General features: G+C 41.3%; 1 protein-coding gene across 2 annotated transcripts in view; it reads left to right on the forward strand.

Annotated features, from left to right (window-relative positions):
- The window catches only part of LOC140483199 (son of sevenless homolog 1), a 285,798-nt gene that overhangs the window by 125,587 nt on the left and 141,754 nt on the right, over nucleotides 1-18,457 (forward strand). The window lies entirely within an intron of this gene.

Below are 18,457 nucleotides of genomic sequence, written 5' to 3' on the forward strand. Positions count from 1 at the left end.
AAAAAAGGTTCTTTTGTCTTGGGTTTTTTTATGAAGAGAGGTTGTAAAGGCAGAAGTGTCAAATCAGCTATGACAGACAGCCTAAATAAACAACTTCAGAGGCCTGTACTTTTTGTTTTAAGGAGTTAGAACAATTGGAACAACTTGAATAGGAGTGGCCAGTTCTCACAGCTCAGACTTTCTAGTTTGCTTTTGCTTTAGCAATCAGAAGCTGTTTGGGATTCTAGAAAAGATGGAGCTTCTGTGAATGATTCCTAGTTGCTACTTACTCTGAAATCTCTCTTAATGTTGTTTTCTCCTGGATTGGAGAACTGCACTTAAGAATTTGTGTCTGAATTCACCTTGTTGCCAAGAAATGTGTGTATGGGGTATAACAAAATTGCAACAGTTAATTAGTAATAGGTAATGCATCTGTTATTCAGTGAAACTTTTCAATGGTTTGGTTACTTGAAATTCCTCTTTGTTTTGTTTTGTGTTTTAAGTATTGTGTTTAAATAAATTGTTTTGCATAAAGTCACATCACATCTGGAAGGTGCACTTGACATCTATCTTTTAAAATGAGCAAAAGTCAGGGTTGAGGCTCCTTTCTTAAAATATTTTGAGGGGTCTGGTTTGGTCCATATCTACCTTTTCTGTGGCTGTAACATTGTACTCTGTTCTGTTACCCTGATGCACTTTGTATGGTACAATCTACCTGATTATCACACAAAACAGTACTTTTCACTGTATCTTGGCACAAGTGACATGAATTTAGCAAACTCAAACCACTGGACTTAGTAAATGGGAGGATAAAATATAAAGGTAAAAAAGCTATGATGAACGGTTTGGCCCCAGCTTGACAATTGTGACCACTTCTCTGCACCACTTTAGGATGTATGTCATTGCTTTCCAGAGGATGTAGAGAACATTTACAAGAATATATTTATTCTCCCAGTAGTGGAACAAGCTAATTGGAGATTTAGTTGGGGTGTTCAAAATGTTTTAATTTTTGGTGGAACAACTGAGAAATTATTTCTGGTGACAAAGTGTTGGTAAATGACAGTTTAAAGTTGATTTACAGATTAGACATTGGCCAAATGGGGAAATTGTTTACCATGTAGTGAGGCATTGTGAACTGAAGTGCACTGCCTGAAAGGATTGTGGAAGCAAGGTGGGAAAGAGCTTTCAAAGAGGAGCTGGATAAATGCCTGCATGAAAAACACAAGGATTCTGGGTAATCCAAGACGGAGGATGGGATAAATTTCTGGCTGTAAAAGGCTGCTCTTTTTTTTGAGGTATTTTAGGTAGTGGCGGTGATTTGCCTCTAATTCCAGGAGCAGCTATGACTGTTTTATATGCTGGAGAGAGAAAGAAACCCACACTGCTGACTGACAGCACTGAACCTGCACAGTTACTGCCTTTACTGTTTGAATTCCTGTATCGCTGGACATTGGAGTGCAACGAGGAAAACTTAACAAGCAGGTTCCGATTTGAGAGGAACCTGTTTGGGAGCGGTCACGGCACAGAAACAGATAAGTGAATAGCTTTAAGTATATTGCTATAATCTACAAGAGTGAGTAGAATGGGTTCTTTCTTGATTATATGTTTTATTGACGGTATTAGGCAAGAACTTTCAAAAGCTGATTGGGGTCAGATGTTCGCAGGTAAAGGGACAGCTGGAAAGTGACATAACGAATTCAGGTGAAAGGAAAGGCTGGTAGGTATAGAAAATGCTGGATGACGAAAGAAATTGAAAGTTTGGTTAAGAAAAAGAAGGAAGCATATGTAAGTTAGAGACAGGATAGGTCAAGTGAATCCTTAGAGTATAAAGGCATTAGGATTATACTTAAGAGGAAAGTCAGGAGGGCAAAAAGGGGACAAGAGATAGCTTTGGCAAATAGAATTAAGGAGAATCCAAGGGGATTTTATAAATATATTTAAGGACAAAAGGGTAATTAGGGAGAGAATAGGGCCCCTCCAAGACCAATAAGGCGACCTATCTGTGGAGTTGGGGGAGATAGAAAACAAGTATTTTGCATCAGTGTTTACTGTGGAGGAGGGCAGGGAAGATATAAAATGTAGGGAAATAGATGGTAACATCTTGAAAAATGTCCATATTACAGAAGAGGAAGTGCTGGTTGTTTTGAAATGCATAAACGTGGATAAATCCCCAGGACTTGATCAGGTGTACCTTCGTACTATGTGGGAAGCTAGGTAAGTGATTACTAGGCCCCTTGCTGAGATACTTGTTTCATCGATAGTCACAAGTGAGGTGCTGGAAGATTGTCGGAAGGCTAACGTGGCACCACTATTTAAGAAAGGTGGTAAGGATAAGACCGAGAACTATAGACCGGTGAGCCTGATATCGGTGGTGAGCAAGTTGTTGGAGTTGAGAATGTGTATAGGGTATAGGAAGCTGATGCCCGAAACGTCGATTCTCCTGTTCCTTGGATGCTGCCTGACCTGCTGCGCTTTTCCAGCAACACATTTTCAGCTCTGATCTCCAGCATCTACAGTCCTCACTTTTTCCTTTAGGGTATAGGCAGGCAGGGAAAGAGTTAAGTTCTGAGTTTTGTGCAACAAGAGGTTCAGCTGAGCATGACTCAGACCAGATAAGAACTTAATTAGCATTGGGGTGCTGGAGGCAAGGGTAATGGGTTAACAAGGTGCAAAAGCAGTCATTATGTAGAGCCATTTAACAAGATGAGGTAGCATTCAATATGTCACATCAGTTAACAAGGTGAAAAGTATCCATTGGCAGTTATCTGGATTCATACAATGTATAACGGAAAAGGGTTCGGTCTCTGCTATTGATACTTGTTAATTACAATAGTTACCAATCAATATGTATGTTGCCTTATCTGGATGCTCCTCCCTGTGAAATGACTGTATTGTACATTGCGAAACTGCTGTTCCAGAGAACTCAGGCCCCTGTGCACATGGGCAATTGTTCTCTCTCCCTTCAGGGCCCGGAATAAAGATGAAGAAGGTAAAACTATACTGTGTTTCTGAGCGTTTTGCTTCGACTGGTGGGGTGGGAGTGAGATGATAATATTTGCGTAGTCGGCAGAATCCAAACAAATAGTTACGATTGGATGGTATCAGCGGCCACCCAGAACATTGGTGTTTCGAGATGGACGGACCTACAAGGTAAGATTTTAGTCCTTGGTCCCTCTCGATATTCCTATGTGCCGGAGACGATCCCCTCACTCAATCGCTCTCTGTTCTGCGATAATTAGCTCAGTCGAGAGATACAATTTTGCAAGAGCGCTAGCAGGCAGAGATTCGAGTCCTCTGTGCTGCAATTGGGGGTGGGGGTATGTGATTGAGGTTAGAATCCTCTTCGCGGCACTGGGGCTCAAGTCCCCTGGGGTGGGTTTGGTTGAAGTTCAAGTCCTCTGCGCGATACTGGGGTTCGAGTCTACTGGGTAGATTGATTTCAGGTTCAAGTCCTTTGCACCGTGCTGAGCTTTGAGCTCTCTGTGTTTAATTGGGGTTTGAGTTCTCTGTATTTCAGTGGGATTTGAGTCCCTGTGAGGAGTAAAGTGAGAAAGGAGTTAAAACCCCCTAGTGGTGAAATTTGAGGCTCTGCGAGTCTTTGTTCTAGGGAAGAGAGTGGCTTGGATTGCGGCGCCATGTGATCCGCAGCAATGGCTTTCTCTTTTTATTAGTGTAATTTCACTGAGGAGATGCAAATAAAAGAGAAGTGCTGAAATTAAGGTTGTACTCATACTTGGGTTGGAATAAAAGAACTACATGTAGATTGTGCCATGTTGAGATTGTTGTTTAAAAATTTTGATTTGTTAAATTACTGGTTCAGAAAATCCTTTTTTAAGTAACTGTTTTGTCTTGTTTGAATCAGGGTCTCAGTGTGTTTTGTGGGCTATGTAATGGGGCAGATTTTGTTTTTACATTGAAACTGTAAAACATTATATCCTTTTTAAAATTATCAAACTTGTAACCTTAAAATAAATTGAGTGCCTTGAGCCCCTGATGTGTTTGCAATCCTGCACTGCCTGTTTTTAAAAAGAAAATTGGGTCAAGTGATCGTGCTGTAGACAGATGAGAGTATTGTATTATAATATTTTTGCTGCTGTGTTTTTAATGCAGAGTGATCACAAAAGGAAGAGTGCATTTTTTGTTTGTTTAGTTAAGATTTTCGAGAGAACATTAGAACTTGAGGCTGAGCTGCATAAATTCTGTTAATTATCGTTAAGTCTTCATTGGACCCCTTCATATTGCAAATTCAAAGAATGTTGATCTCTACCAAAGTTGCCACTGTAATTTCAACTGTTTTATTTGGGAAGTTTCATTTGGAGACCATATTTTAAAATATTCAGTATTTGTTTCCCACGAAAATTTGAGATTTAAATCTGGACTGAAACTGCCTCTTCAATTGCTAAAGCACAGGAAACATTTTGTTGTTTTCTTGCTGTTCCAGACTTTTGAAATACTTATCCTGACACCTTTCATATTAGCCAAGTGTCAATTTGTAAAAGGCAAATAATTTTTGAATAACCTGAAAGGAGGCAACCGAGGATTTGATTTTAGGACTATTGATTGTTGTTTGTAATTGACTGAATTGTTTAGGCAGTACAATTTAGAAGTTTATAGATTGTATAAAACTTGATAATGTCATAAATAGTGAACAGAATAATAGACTTCAAGAATTCAGAGAAGGTTGAAATAGGCAGACACAATTTAGTGTAGTTAAATGTGTGACAGTCTTCATACTGATATCACCTTGGTAAGGAACGTATGAGAGAGGAAATGCAAAGATACTTTCAGCACTGAACATTGTCTCTAGAGTTTCTCCATTCACAGGTAAAGCATACCTTAGGACCACCTCCCACCCCTCCTCAACCTGATCCAATGGATTCAATCAGCTCCCTAGTCAAAAGTGAAGAAACTAGCAACAATGAAGAGGAGATCAGTACGCTTTTTGTCAGTGGCCTTCCTATGGACATTAAACCATGTGAGCTTTACCTTGCCTTTCGATCATTTAAGGGATATGAAGATTCACTGATTAAGCTAACATCACAACCTCCAGTTGGCTTTGTTACATTTAATGGCAGAGTGGGAGCAGATGCAGCAAAGAATGCTGCATTCACCTAGCCTGCAGCTGCAGCTGCTCCACTGCACGCTCAGATGTGCTGGTATCCTCCATCTGAAGCATCTCTGGAAGGACAGAAGTCTTGTCAGTGTTGTTAAGTATTTAACTGCCCTCATCCAAGAAATCAGATTTCTCTGAGGAATGATGCAAGAACAGACTGAATTTTGTTTTCAGGTTGGACTTTACTGAAGGAGGCTTTAGAGAACTGGCTTGTTTCCATTCGACTTGGGAGGGGATGGAGTGGTCACTACGGACTGTGGATTTAAGAACTTCACTGGTGACTCTTTTTTTCCACATGGGAGGATTCTTCAAACTCTAATTACTGTAACGGACTAGCAGTTTTTGTTGTTATAATCATGGTATGCTGTGTGTCAATAACTTGCTTAAATACTGGCTGTCAGAGTTTTATGAAAGCTGGTAGTACCATCTTGATGATTATCATGTGTTGATAAAAGGAGGGAATGAGAATGCATATCGGTTGTAAGTGGGCAGGGAAAGAGTTAACTTTTGTGAGGCAGGAAATTCAGCCGAGCTTGACTCAAATCAAGAGAGGTTTGTGAAGCAAGAGGTTCAGCTGAGCGTGACTCAGTTCAGATAAGAACTTACAGTTAACATTGAGGTGATGGATGCAAAGGTAATGGGTTAACAAGGTGGAAAAACATTCATTATGTAGAGATATTTAACAAGATGTGGTAGCATTTGGTATGTGAAGGCAGTTTAACAAGGTGAAAAGTATTCATTATGTGGAGTCTAATATTCATTGTGCAACAGCAGATGGCATAATCTTTACTATTAACATTATGATTGTAACGGTCACCCAATCAATATGTATGTTGCCTTATCTGGATGCTCCTCTTTGTAAAATGACTATATAGTGCATTAAGAAACTGCAGTCCCAGAGAAGACCATGAACTTATGTCAATGTGCACATGGGTGATCGTTCTCTTTCCCTCCAGGGCCCAGAATAATGGTGAAAGAGGTAAAACTACACTGTGTCTCTGAGTGTTTTGCTTTGACTGAGGCAGGAAATGGGAAGGCAGGTGATCACTTTCATGACAGTGACCACAATTCAGTTCTGTTTACTTTAGCAATGGAAAGGCATGAGGAAATACATCAGGACAAGATTGTAGCTGGGGGAAAAGCAATTATGATGTGATCAGGCAAGACCGAGGGTGCATCGGATGGGGAAGGACACTTCATGGGGTGGACACAATTGAAATTTGGAGCTGGTTCAAGGAACAGCTATTGTGTGTCCTTGATAAGTATGTACCTGTCCGGCAGGGAGGAAGTGGTTGAGTGAGAGAACCATTGTTTACCAACGAAGTTGAATTTCTTGTCAAGAAGTAGAAGGAGGCTTATGCTGAAAATGTGTTGCTGGAAAAGCGCAGCAGGTTAGGCAGCATCCAAGGAGCAGGAGAATCCACGTTTCTGGCATGAGCCCTTCTTCAGAAGCTCTCTTCCAAAATCTTGCAAGGATGCCTTCCTTGAAGAAGCTCTTTTCCAAGATCACTTTCTCCTAGAAGATTTTAATCTACTGCGAATCCTCTTGCAAGGATGCCTTCCTTGAAGAAGCTCTCTTTCAAAAGCTCCTTGGATGCTGCCTGACCTGCTGCTCTTTTCCAGCAACACATTTTCAGCTCTGATCTCCAGCATCTGCAGTCCTCACTTTCTCCTAGAAGGAGGCTTATGTAAAGATGTGACGTGAAGTGGGTGATTGAGAGTTACAAGTTAGCCAAGAAGGGCCTAAAGAGCCAGTAACAGACAGGAGATATCTTTGGCAGGCAGGATCAAGGAAAACCCCAAAGTTTTCTATAGGTATGTCAGGAGTAAAATAATAACTTGGATTAGATTAGGGGCCAGTCAAGGACAGTAGTGGGAAGTTGTGCGTGGAACTCAGAGGGAGGAGAGGTGCTGAATGAATATTTTTTCAGTATTCACGCAATAAAAGACAATTTTGTCAAGGAAAATACTGAGATACAGCCGATTAGACTAGACAGGTTTGGGGTTCATAAGGAGGTGTCAGCAATTCTAGAAAGTGTGAAAATATATGTCTCCTGGGCCCGATGGGATTTATCCTAGAATTCTCTGGCAAGCTAGGGAGGTCATTGCAGAGCCTTTGGCTTTGATTTTTATGTTGTCATTGTCGACAGGAATAGTGCCAGAAGACTGGATGATAGCAAATGTTGTCCCCTTGTTCAAGAAGGGGAGTAGAGACAATCCTGGTAATTGTAGACTAGTGAGCCTCAGTTCTTTTGTGGGCAAAGTTTTGGAAAGGAGTATAAGAAAGAGGAATAATTTGTTTAGGGCTAGTCAACACGGTTTTGTGAAGAGTAGTTTGCGCCTCACAATCCTTATTGAGTTCTTTAAGAGGATGACCAAATAGATGGATGAGGGTAAATCAGTTGATATGGTGTATATGGATATCAGTGCAGCATTTGATAAGATTCCCCACAGTAGGCTAATGCAGAAAATACGGAAGTATGGGACTGAGGGTGATTTAGTGGGTTGGATCAGAAATGGGCAAGCTGAAAGAAAACAGAGGTGATGGTTGATGGGAAATGTTCATTCTGGAGTTCAGTAACTAATGGTGTACCGCAAGGATCTGTTTTGGGGCCACTCTTGTTTGTCACTTTTTTCATGACTTGGATGAGGGGGTGAGAAGGATGGGTTCTAAAATTGCAGATAACACTAAAGTCGGTGGAATTGTGGACAGTGCGGAAGGATGTTGCAGGTTACAGAGGGACGTAGATAAGCTGCAAAGCTGGGCTGAGAGGTGGCAAATATAGTTGAATGCGGAAAAGTGTGAGGTGATTCACTTTGGAAGGAGTAACAGGAATACAGAGTACTTGGCGAATGGTAAGATTATTGGTTGTGTGGATGAGCAGAGAGAAATCAGATCCCTGAAAGTTGCCACCCAGATTTATAGGGTTGTTAAGAAACCATATGATGTGGTTCGCTTTTATTGGTAGAGGGATTGTGTTTCAAAGCCATGAGGTCATATTGCAGCTGTACACAACTCTGGCGTGGCTGCACTTGGACTACTGTGTACAGTTCTTGTTGCTGCATTATAGGGAGGATGTGGAAGCATTGGAAAGAGTGCAGAGGAGGTTTACTCGGATATTGCCTGGTATGGAGAAAAGGCTGAGAGACTTGAGGCTGTTTTTGTTGGGGAGAAGGTTAAGAGGTGACTTAACAAATGCAGACAAGATGATCAGAGGGTCAGGTGGACAGCGAGAGCCTTTTTCCTCAGATGGCAATGGCTTGCATGAGGGAACGTAGCTCTAAATTGAGGGGTGATAGATATAGGACAGATGTCAGAGGTACGTTCTTTACTCAGAGTAGTAAAGGATGGAATGCCCTGCCTGCCCGAAGCAAGAAGATTCCTTCATTGGCTTGATAGACGTGCACTGAAATTCTGCAGGGCAAACAAGAAGCAACTAATTATCAGAAACTGATTTTACAAGTCCATTAGTCACCAGCATCTCACATGGTAAGCATCCATGTCACAAGGGTAGAATGGTTGCAGTAGTATGCATTATAATTGAAGCCAACATTATTACTGATGAAGTCCGATCCCAGACTGAAACCAGGCATGATTGTTGGGCTTATTCTATTTTATGTTCATTTCTTTTATTAATTAACTTTTGTTTTACTGCAGCAAAATCTGCAGCGTTGCATACTTATGTTTCAGCAAGTACTGCTTAGTTCATTGTTTGATTTATTTTGATTTTAACAAACTCCCTATAACACAAATTCAAAGATTTTTAAACACACAAAAATATGATGCCAATAAATGCACATCACTACTTTATAAACTGAAAAGCAAAACTTTTCTTTTACACAAATCTGTACCCTGGTACAGTATTCAAAAACATATCTGGTATTGTACCCAAGACCACTCAAATACTTTAACCAGACTTTGTTTTTAACACCTTGATAGCTTCAAGTCATTTGTGACTTTAACATCAGCTCGAACAACAAATAAGTTCTTCCTGGAGCTGTTATGCACCTGGGCTTAAAAGTACTCAGCTTGAAGAAATTGCGTCAAGATTTAGTCTCCAATCAGAAGTTTTGGGATTATCAATAACTCTTCACTCTAATGCAATCTAATTTTGCTACATCCTTCCCCTCTCACGATCACTGGTCTATATGGCCATTTTCATCCAAGGCCTTCAAAGATTTGCCCAAAACTCGAAGCAAAACTTAAAATACATCACTCCCTTTCACCTACGGGTGCTTCTTTTCAGCTTAAAAATAACCTCGCATGACTTTCTAAACTGGAGTTTGTTTTGTTTCGTCTTAAAACCTTGCCAATATTAACAAAAAAAAACATTCATTCTCAAGCTTGGCTTCAAAAGATGTTTTAAATGAAATCCCTTGTGGCTAGGGAACGCTTACAAATTAACTTCAGTTATTCAACAAAACCCGTATCTGAATAACTCTAAACTCAAGAGCCCAAATTTGCAATACATAGTATTGAAAGCACATACATAATCTACCAGAAAACATTTTCACTTCCAATCATTATTCTGTTCCCTTTTGCAAAGCTCATGTGTATCTGGCTGCAACTTATTACATTCCAAATTATAACCATTTGCCATTGAAAGTATATATCTTTTAAATTAATTTATTCATGGAATGTGGACCTCACTAATTGGGCCAGCACATGCTGCCCATCTCTGATTACTTGAGAAGGTGGTGGTAGTGAGCAGCCTTCTTGAACTGATGCAGCTCAGTTGGTTGAGGTACACTCACAGTTCCTTAAGAGATGGAATTTTAAGATTCTGAGACAGCAACACTGAAAGAATGATATCTTTCCAATTCGGGATGGTGAGTGACTTGCAGAGGTACTTCTAAGTGTCAGCATTTCAATGTTCTTGTTGCTCTTGCCCTTCTAAGGGGTAGTGGCCCTGAGCTTGGAAGGTATTTTCTGCATTAGCCCATTGTGGGGAATCTTATCAGACATTTTACTGCAATTCATATACAACACATCAACTGCTTTACCCGTATCCACCTGTTTGGTCACCCTCTCAAAGAACTTGCTAAGGTTTATGAGGCACAACCTACGTTTCACAAAACCGTGTTGATAATAGGGAAGATACAAGAGTTCATTATCAAGGACTTTCCCACAGACCACTTAAGTAAACTGTGGTAGAATCAGATACAGTCAGTATGGATGTGCAAAAGGGAAATTGATGTTTGACAAATCTACTGGAATCCTTTGAGGATGTAACTCGTACAGTTGATTGGGGGAAGCCAGTGGTTGTAATTTATTTGGGCTTTGGGAAGGCTTTTGATAAAGTCCCGCAGAAGAGATTAATATGTAAAATTGAAGCACATGGGATTTGGATAGTATATTGAGGTGGATGAAAAATTGGTTAGCAGATGGAAAACGGCGGCACGGTGGCACAGTGGTTAGCACTGCTGCCTCACAGCGCCAGAGACCCGGGTTCAATTCCCGCCTCAGGCGACTGACTGTGTGGAGTTTGCACATTCTCCCCGTGTCTGCGTGGGTTTCCTCCGGGTGCTCCGGTTTCCTCCCACACTCCAAAGATGTGCAGGTCAGGTGAATTGGCCATGCTAAATTGCCCGTAGTATTAGGTAAGGGGTAGATGTAGGGGTATGGGTGGGTTGCGCTTCGGCGGGGCGGTGTGGACTTGTTGGGCCGAAGGGCCTGTTTCCACACTGTAAGTAATCTAATCTAATCTAATCTAAATGTGTAGTTTTCTGAATGCCAGGCATTGACTGGTGGGGTATCGCTGGGATCGGTCCCCAGCTATTCATAATATATGTTAATAATTTAGATGAGGGAACGAAATGTGATACCTTTCAAGTTTTCAGAAAACAGAGCTGAGTTGAAGGGTCAACTGTGAGGAGGATACAGAGGTATTGCAGTGTTTTTCTTTATGGAAAGGCGGATTGAGTGGACAACTGCATGCAACTTCAATGTGGGATATGTAAGGTTATCCGTATTGGTAGAAAAAATAGGATAGATTATTATTTGAAAGACTGTAAATTGAGAGAATGTTCAACAAGACCTGGATGTCCTTGTGCACCAGTCACTGAAAAGAATGTGCAAGGCAACCGGCAGTAAAGAAGGCAAACTATTCCTGGCTTTCTTAACAAGAGAGCGGCACAGTGGCACAGCAGTTAGCACTGCTGGCTCACAGCACCATGGACTCGGGTTCTATTCCAGCCTTGGGCGACTGTCTGCATGGAGTTTGCATGTTTGCACCGTGTCTGCGTGGGTTTCCTCCCACAGTCCAACTTTGGTAGATTAGTCATATGAAATGCAGGGTCATAGGGATATGGTAGATGGGTGGGTGTTTGGAGGATCAGTGTGGACTTGATGGGCTGAACGGCTACTTTGGCACTGTTGGGATTCTAAGATGATTTGAGTAGAGGAACAAGGGTACCTTGCTGCAGTTATACAGGACATTGGTGAGGCAACATCTAGAATATTGTGAGCAGTCTTGGTTTCTTTATCCGAGTAAGGATGCTTTTGCTATAGAGGAAATTAAATGAACGTTTACCAAATTGATTCCTGGAATGGAAGGTCTAACATATGACGAGGAGTTGTGTAAGTTAGGATTGTAGACATGTGGTTTAGAACAATGAAGGGGGAGCTTTCATAGAAACCTATACAATTCTAACAGGACTAAACCGGTTAGATGCAGGAAGAATGTTCCCGATGATGGCCAAATCCAGAATCAGGGGTCATATTTTCAGGGTAAGGCGTAAACCTTTTAGGACCGGAGATAAAACATTTCTTCCCCAGAGAATGATGAGCCTGTGGACATTACTATCACAAAGTAGTTGATGCCAAATCACACTGTTTTCAAGATGGAGGTAGATATAGCTCTTGTGGCTAACAGGATCAAGCAACTTGGGGGAAGGACAGGATTGGGATATTGAGCTCGATGATCAGCCATGATCACAATGAATGGCAGAGACTCAAGTGCTTGAATGGCTTATTCCTGCTTCTATTTTTGCATTTCTGTGTTGGTGAGGCAGAATACTGGACAGCAGATACTTATATTACTATTTAAAATGGCTATAAAGTTAAAACCTCCAACTTTATTTTGGCTTAATGGGAAATTTGCAAGAGGTTGAAATAAAAACTAACATCAGCCAACATTTGGGCCAATATGGTTATGGAACATATATTTGCAAAGATGCAATCTCATTTTTTCAATTTTTATTTATTCTTGCAAGGAAATGACCAGTCTGACAGATAAATGAAATGTATTAGATGTGTAACTTCACAACATGTGTGTTATGATCCTGCTCCACAGCTACTTGATGAAGAAGCAGTGCTCCGAAAGCTAGCACTTCCAAATAAACCTGTAGTGTTGTGAGATTTTTAACATTCTCTGATTAAATTCTGGTGGACAGTGTTCTCTGGCTGTTTTCATTTTGTACTCTAACAAAACATAAGTTCGCACATGCAAGTACAATGTGCCATCTAGTCTTAGAGGTAGCCTAAGACATGCCCTTATTACCTCGAAACCCAAGCATCCCAGTGCCCTCGTTGGTTGATCTCCCATGTTCAACTTTCTATAAACGGAAGTTATTCGAAATCTCTGCTGTTCATGTCCCATTTGCTCAAAACCCCTGTATTTGCTGTTAAAGCAACATTTAACTTTTAAATTCTCATCCTGCTCTTAAAATCCTTCTCGCTCCTCCGTCCTTAAAGTCTTTTGAAATATTTACTGTGCACTACTTGTATCTTTTGAGCAACCCAAATTTGTGTCACTGGATAGTTTGTTTGCGGAGCCAACTGTACCCTGAGAAATTTGGCAATACAGGTGTTGAGAAACAAGGAATTAGTTTCAAGTATTTGAGTCTGGGTGACGGAGCAGCTCAGAAACGTTATTGCCAAGAAATTACGGTATGTTAGCAAGGTGAAAATCTTGATATTTCTTTTCATTTGTTGTCAGAACAAACAGAGCTTCAAAATGTTCTGTCTTGTGGTTTTTATGTACTTTTAACGGGAATAAAATGAAAATTGGAACCCTATGTAAAACTTTGTCTTAGATTGACATGTAGTTTGTGGTACGTTTCAGATGAAGACGTTGAAGCTCCATCTGCCCTGTCAATTGGACATCAATGGTCTAATGATATCATCTTGTCGCGAAGCAGGGGAGATATCTCTGGTACTTTGGGCAATATTTATTCCTCCAGTAACAACACAAAAAGACTTTATCTTGTCATTATCATATTGCTGTTTTTGGGAGCTTACAGTGTAGAAGTTGGGACATTTCAACATGACAACATTCACTAAATTTCCAAAACAAATGTAGGGTATAGACAGGATAGATCGAGTGAATCCTTAGAAGAGTTCAAAGGAAGTAGGAGTATACTTAAGAGGGAATTCAGGAGGGCAAAAAGGGGACATGAGATAGCTTTGGCAAATAGAATTAATGAGTATTTTGCATCAGTATTTACTGTGGAAAAGGATATGGAAGATATAGACTGTAGGGAAATAGATGGTGACATCTTGCAAAATGTCCATATTACAGAGAAGGAAGTGCTGGGTGTCTTGAAATGCATAAAAATAGAAAAATCCCCAGGACCTGATCTGGTGTGCCCTCGAACTCTGTGGGAAGCTAGAGAAGTGATTGCTGGGCCTCATGCTGAGATATTTGTATCATTGATAGTCACAGGTGTGGTGCTGAAAAACTGGAGGTTGGCAAATGTGGTGCCACTGTTTAAGAAGGGTGGTAAAGACAAGCCAGGGAACTATAGACCAGTCAGCCCGACGTCGGTGGTGGGCAAGTTGTTGGAGGGAATCCTGAGGGACAGGGTGTACCTGTATTTGGAAAGTCAAGGACTGATTAGGGATAGTCAACATGGCTTTGTGTGCGGGAAATCATGTCTCACCACCTTGATTGAGTTGTTTGAGGAAGTAACAATGAAGATTGATTAGGGCAGAGAGGTAGATGTGATCTATATAGACTTCAGTAAGGCATTCGACAAAACTCCCCATGGCAGACTGATTAGCAAGGTTTAATGTCACTGAATACAGGGAGAACTATCCATTTGGATACAGAACTGGCTCAAAGATAGGAGACAGAGGGTGGTGGTGGAGGGTTGTTCTTCAGACTGGAGGCCTGTGACCAGTGGAGTGCCACAAGGATCGGTGCTGGGTCCACTACTTTTTGTCATGGATCTGAGCATAAGAGGTATAGTTAGTAAGTTTGCAGATGATACCAAACTTGGAGGTGTAGTGGACAGTGAAGAGGGTTATCTCAGATTACAACAGGATCTTGTCCAGATGGGCCAATGGGCTGAGACATGGCAGATGGAGTTTAATTCAGATAAATGCGAGATGCTGCATTTTGGGAAAGCAAATCTTAGCAGGACTTACGCACCTAATGGTAAGGTCCTAGGGAGTGTTGCTGAACAAAGAGACCTTGGAGTGCAGGTTCATAGCTCCTTGAAAGTGGAGTCACAGGTAGATAGGATAGTGAAGAAGGCGGTTTGGTATGCTTTCCTTTTATTATTCAGAGTATTGAGGACAGAAGTTGGGAAGTCATGTTGTTGCTGTACAGGACATTGGTTAGGCCACTGTTGGAATATTGCTTGCAATTCTGGTCTCCTTCCTATTGGAAAGATGTTGTGAAACTTGAAAGGGTTCAGAAAAGATTTACAAGGATGTTGCCAGGGTTGGAGGATTTGAGCTATAGAGAGAGCATGCACTGTTTTCCCTGGAGCGTCGAAGGCTGTGACCTTATAGAGATTTACAAAATTATGAGGGACATGGATAAGATAAATAGACAAAGTCTTTTCTCTGGGGTCGGGGAGTCCAGAACAAGAGGGCATAGGTTTAAGGTGAGAAGGGAAAGATATAAAAGAGACCTACGGGGCAACTTATTGACACAGAAGGTGGTACATGTTTGGAATGAGCTGCTAGAAGTAGTGGTGGAGGCTGGTACCATTGCAACATTTGAAAGGCATTTGGATGGGTATATGAAAAGGAAGGCTTTGGAGGAATATGGGCCGGGTGCTGGCAGGTGGGACGAGATTGGGTTGGGATATCTGGTCGGCATGGATGGGTTGGACCGAAGGGTCTGTTTCCATGCTGTATATCTCTGTCTCTATGACTCTTAAATACTTAATAGACTGCAAAATACTTTGACAGATCCAGTGGTTAGGGTAAAGTTGTGAAAGATGCTATACAAATGCATATCTATCTTGTTAACACCACCCTTGTAATATTAGGGTTTTGATTTGTGTCCTCAGCAATTTGATGTCATCTTTCAACCTTGAGGTTAGCTATAGTTTTGTCTGAATTAGACTAAAATTTTTGGTTATTTGGTTCGATTTTTACTTGCATTATTGATTCATCTGGCTTGTTCTTAAAGTAAAATTTTGATAGAGATTCCACTTGTAGAAAGCTTTAAGTTGACGCACATTATCCTTTAATTGTAATGCCTTGTATAAAATACTTTTGAGTATCATTGGCAAGTTGAAATGTAATCTGACTGGAGTGTCAGACTTGATTCAGTGGTCATGCTTTTACTTCTGGAGTGGGTTGTAAGTGTAACCTTCTGAAACTCGCATTTGACCTCTGTTCTGGCTGACACTCCTATGTAGTGTAGAGGCCATCTTTTCATTGAAACACTAAGCCAAGGCACCGCCTTGAATTTGATAGAAATTTAATAGGAATCTCCAGGTGTCTTGACCAACGTATATCTCTCATCCAAAATCACTAAAAAAAAATTAGTGTATCTGGTCATTGATCTCATTGCTGTTTGTTGGATCTTGCAGTCTGAAAACTAGCTCTTGTGTTTGGCTACATTGGAACACTGATTACATTTCAGTCGTAAAACAGTTGGTTGTAAAATGCTTGGAGATGTTCTCTTGTCATTAAAAACACTATATATCTCTAAATCTTTTCACTTTATTTACTGAAGATAATTTATCAGAATTTCCACACAAGGCTGAAAAACTGAAGTTTCTCCACTCTTTGCTCTGACTTTTATGTGAGCTATGGCTAATTTGGTACCAGAATCTCTTCTGCATAAAAAGGTTACATATAATGTTGGAGTTGGAGTCTTTCCGTTTTTTTTATTCCTTCATGGACGTGGGAGTCACTTGCTATGCTAGTGCATATAGCCCATCTCCAGTTGTTCTTGTAAAGATGATGAGTTGCCTTCTTAACTGCTGAACTCCATGTGCTGTAGGTAGACCCATAATGCCATTGGGGAGGAAGGTAATGCCATTGATTGGACCCACCACCACATATAGCCACCACCGATAATGCCAAATCGCCGCCAGAGCCATAAAGAACAAACTAATCCACCAGACCACCTCTGCTGAAACTACCATGCCCAGGAGGAATGGAATGGACCCACTGAGTTGCCTGTGCTGAAGCTGCAGTTGTCAGAGCCACAAGGAACAGACCAGATCCACCATGCTGCAGCCATTGCAACAGCCCTTCACAATCATCTTCATCCACTGCAGACACTCAGAAGATCAGATGAAGTTTAATATGAAGTATAAATGAAGAAATTTAAAAAATAATGTAGCCCCATGAGTGATTATTGCATGAAGTGAATTGAACTGGATGACGATCTCATCTGTGCTTGGGGACCTCCTAAAGTGGGCAAAGTTGGATCATCTGGCGAAAGATTGTTATAAATGCTTAAGTCTTACCTTTTAGTCCGTAGTGCTAGGCACCTCCATCCTTTTGAATGGAGGTATTTATGAACCTTCCACATGTCATGAATTGTTAATTGTCCACCATCATTCTTTACTGGAAGTAGTACAAGTGCAGAGCTTCGAGCTGATCCATTTTTGCTTAGCTCTGTCTATCAGTTGCTGCTTGTGGTGTTTTGGCACACAAGTAGTTTTATTTTGCAGCTTCACGAGCTTGAAATACCATTTTTAGGGATGTGTGATGCTGCTCCTGGCATATTGTCATGCACTTTCCTTTGAACCAGCATTGAATTGGTGGTATTGCTCGAGTGGAGCCATGCCAGACTTTGAGATTGTAGATGGTGTTAGAGTGTGATTCTGCAGCTGACAAGTCTGTTGTGCCTCATGTATGCTGAGTCTTTCACTGCTAGATCTATTCAAATTCTATCCCATTTAGCATCCGGATGGTGCCACACAACACAGAGGGTTTTCTCAATGTGAAGATGGAACTTGATTTCCACAAGGAATGTGCTCATAATCATTCCTACAGATAGGAATGGACAGATGGATTTGTGGCACCGGGTTGGTAAGGATAAAGTCAAGTATGTTTCTCCCCTTTGGATCCCTCACAACCAGCTGTGTTGTTGTCTTGTAATAATGTCCTTTAGGTCTCAACCAGCCCGTTCAGTAGTGCTGCTTTTGAGCCAGACTTGGTGGTGGACGTACAAATCTTCCATCCAGAGTACATTCGATACCTCGCTACCCATTGTGTTTCCTCCAAGTGATGCTTCAAATGGAGGAGTACTGATTGAGCTGAGAAAGGACAGCACGTGGTAATTTGATAGAGGTTTCTTTATTCGTGTTTGATGTAATGCAATGAAATTTATGGGGTCTGGAGTTGATATTGATGGCTCTTTGGAGAGCTCCCATCTGACTTTATACCACTCTGCCACCTCTGTTGCTGGGTCCGTACTGCCAATGGGATGGGGTGTGGTGGTGGTGGTGGTGTCTTGAGATCTTGTTTGATTCTTTTGTGCTGTTGCTTGGCTAGTCTGTGAGACAGCGCTTCCAATTTTGGCACTAACCCCCCAGATTTTCATCAGAAGAAGTTTTTTATTATTCATGCACAGACTTTGTCTGTACTTGGTAGAATTTATTGCCCATCCCAAATCACCCAGAGGACAGTTGAGTCAACCATATTGTTGTGGGTGTGGAGTCACATGACGGGCTGCTGTTTGTGGTGCCTCAGTGCATATCAAGTGGTCCTTCTCATGTCAATACTTTTCTGAGCCTTTCTAGCAATTAATTAAATTGTATGGCGTGCTAGAACTCAGCATTTAGTTCAATAACTTGAGAGCCTGATTCCATTCTTCCATGTTTTTTTACCCACACACACCCGCTCCTATTATGACATGGGAAGCTTTTAGTACATCCACCCATTCATAAGTACTGCTACACCCATTATGCATTCAGCACAGCGAAGCCATTTCTCATTCGTACTTCTGCTTATCTATTATTCACCTTTTCATCTGCCTTGGCCTGCTATTCATTGCCAGACCATAGCAACACGACAGCTGGAGGAAGAGCGCCTCATCTTCTACCTAGGAACCCTCCAACCACAAGGGATGAACTCCGATTTCTCCAGTTTCCTCATTTCCCCTCTCCCCACCTTGTCTCAGTCAAATCCCTTGAACTCAGCACCGCCTTCCTAACCTGCAATCT

The sequence above is a fragment of the Chiloscyllium punctatum genome, chromosome 11 (genome assembly GCF_047496795.1).
Source record: "Chiloscyllium punctatum isolate Juve2018m chromosome 11, sChiPun1.3, whole genome shotgun sequence".
Lineage (NCBI taxonomy): Eukaryota > Metazoa > Chordata > Chondrichthyes > Orectolobiformes > Hemiscylliidae > Chiloscyllium > Chiloscyllium punctatum.